This window comes from Microtus pennsylvanicus, chromosome 13 (genome assembly GCF_037038515.1).
Source record: "Microtus pennsylvanicus isolate mMicPen1 chromosome 13, mMicPen1.hap1, whole genome shotgun sequence".
Taxonomy (NCBI): domain Eukaryota; kingdom Metazoa; phylum Chordata; class Mammalia; order Rodentia; family Cricetidae; genus Microtus; species Microtus pennsylvanicus.
The window spans coordinates 208,801-211,271 of record NC_134591.1 but is presented as its reverse complement, the minus strand read 5'-3'; the positions used below and the strand labels follow the sequence as shown (position 1 = coordinate 211,271).

Sequence of the window (2,471 nt, the reverse complement as noted above, 5' to 3'; positions counted from 1 at the left end):
AAGTCCAACATTTCCATTTTCAGCTTACCATTAATTGAAGCCTGAAGGAGACAAAAGTACCTCAGGGCCAAATGAAGTTAGACTCAATGAAACCTAAGTCTCTTGGTTGTCCCGAGGAGGTATTCTTCCGTCCGTAAGCCTGTCCCCCAAAGAAGACACACATAACAGTCGGAAAACAAAACAACCAAAATGAGGCAGGATTGGAAGGGACGAATTTCAATATTTAAGTAAATCTTGGAAGAAAATAAACCAGCCAAGGAAAATGCAAGTGTTCCTACTGAGAAATGCCATAGCTGTTCCAGCTTTCCCAGGATCTGCAGGTGTCAAGCATGGCAGAAACATGGCGCGTAGAGCCGAGGTCCGTGGCTGCTGGAAACTTTTAGAACAGGCGCGGCGCCATGGCAGCGGCGGAGGTGCCCGCGGCCTCGATGGGCTTCACTGAGTTGTAGTGCTCCCCGAACTCACAGGCGTAGTGCAGATAGACCAGTGTGATCGGCTTCCGGGTGTACTCCTCCCCGATCACAATGGTGGGCGAGTTGGCCTGTATCACCTCGATGGGGGTCTGCAGGACATGCGACATGGCTCTCAATTCCAGCTGGCCACCCCACAATGACCTGTGCACGATGTCATCGCAGTACCTCAGGAAGTCCTCACGGGTGTAGAAGTTGCCGGCCTCGGGTTCCGTGAAGAAAGGTAAGAAGTCATCAATGTGTTTCTTCATATAGTAGGCCGTGCGGTAGCGCAGGCTCTCCACAGTCACCGAGAACACCAGCTGGTCTTGGATGGCACGGTACATGCAATGGCCGTCGGCAGGGATGGGCTTCATCTCCAGACTTCTAGCCGCCAAAATGGCAGCGACCTTTTCTTCCTCCTCGCGGCGGTAGGCGGCCTGCTCTTCGCTCTGGGCCACTGGGATCCTCTGCGGGCGTTGTCTCTGCAGGTTAGCTCTTCGCTCACGCCTTTACCGGGCCTTCGATGGGCGTGGGGGCACATTTTCAAGGTTCATCTTTTTGAGGTTGGCTGCAATCGACTCCACGCTGGTGTCAGGCTCTTCTTGAAATCTCTCCAGTTCCTGACGGTGCCTCTGCTCCATCTCGGCCCTGAGACGGGCAGTATCAGCAAACACCTGCTTTCTTCTGTTCCTGTCATTTTTCGGGACAGAACTTTCGAGGGCCTGGATGTGAGCTTGCAGCTCTCTTTTTTCGCGATAATGGTGGCGGATCACCCGTTGGAATTCGGTCTCGGGGTCATCCATTATCGCAGTGGAAGGCGAGAATTGTAGTTGGAAGGAAGCTGGAACAGTTCAAATCACCAGACCGCCTCACAGAACCGCCGTCCGAGGGACCAGACCGCCTCACAGAACCGCTGCCCTAGGGACCAGACCGCCTCACAGAACCGCTGCCCGAGGAAGCTGTGGCACTCTCGACAGGTGAGATTTATAATGTCAACATAACAAGTAATTTATCAATACAAGACAACAGCTTTTTAACTTATACCATGTATGGTATTATGCAAGGCTTATGTGATTTCCATCCTACATCCCTATATTTCATTCCAGGGATTAGCTTTGTATTTCATATTTTCACCTTTAAAAATGGTTTGATAACTAATGAGCCATGAATGAGGCACTTTAAGACTGATAATGACCAGCTGAAAGGAAAAATCGGCACTCTGGAGAAGGATACAACCAATTTGATGGCCCAAACCCAGTCAATGATGGAGGGTGAAGAGACACTGTCTGAGAGAATTCAAGCTGTTGAATGTATTAAGCAAAATCTGTTAAACAGTTAGGATAGATTGATGGATAGAGTGTCTGTCCATGAAGGTAATATGTATGCCATAAAAATTATGTCCAAGATCCAGAGTAAGCGATCTCCACTGAAACAGGTACTGGGGAGTAACCGCTGAGCAAGCGAGCCAGAGCCAGAGACTGCTGAGAGTCCCAACGTGAACCTGGGACCTTCAAGGGAGTAGACCTAAGCCAGGATCCCTGTGGGTCTCAGCATGAGTTCCTAGGACCTCCCAGGAACTAGGCCTGAGCCAGGACCTCTGCCAGTCTAGGCGCGCATCTGGGACCTCCAAGGGAGTAGGCAGGAACCAGAGATCTCTTGGGGCCAGGCATGAGTCTGGGACGTCAGAGGGAGTAGGCCTTAGCCAGGACCTCTGTGGGCCTGGGCATTGTTCTGGAACATCAAAGGCAATAGGCAGAGACCTGGAACCTCTGCGGGTCCAACCATGAGTCTGGGACCTCTGAGGGAGTAAGCTTGAGCTAGGTCCTCTGCTGTTCTGGGTGCACCCAAGCCTGGGAACGCTGAGTCAGTAGACCAGAAACCTTTGCAGGACCAACTCCAGGCAAGGGACATCTACAGGAGGGGATCCAGACCAGGATTTACAGAAACAGGTAAAAGCCAGCAACCTAGTAGGCCTGAGACAACAAACTCCAAGGGAGCAGAGAAAAACACAGGAGCACT

At 51.4% G+C, this 2,471-nt stretch overlaps 1 pseudogene; it reads right to left on the bottom strand.

Annotated features, from left to right (window-relative positions):
- Positions 1-379: 379 nt before the first annotated feature.
- LOC142834432 (OTU domain-containing protein 6A-like) lies at positions 380-1,255 on the bottom strand (annotated as a pseudogene).
- Positions 1,256-2,471: the final 1,216 nt, after the last annotated feature.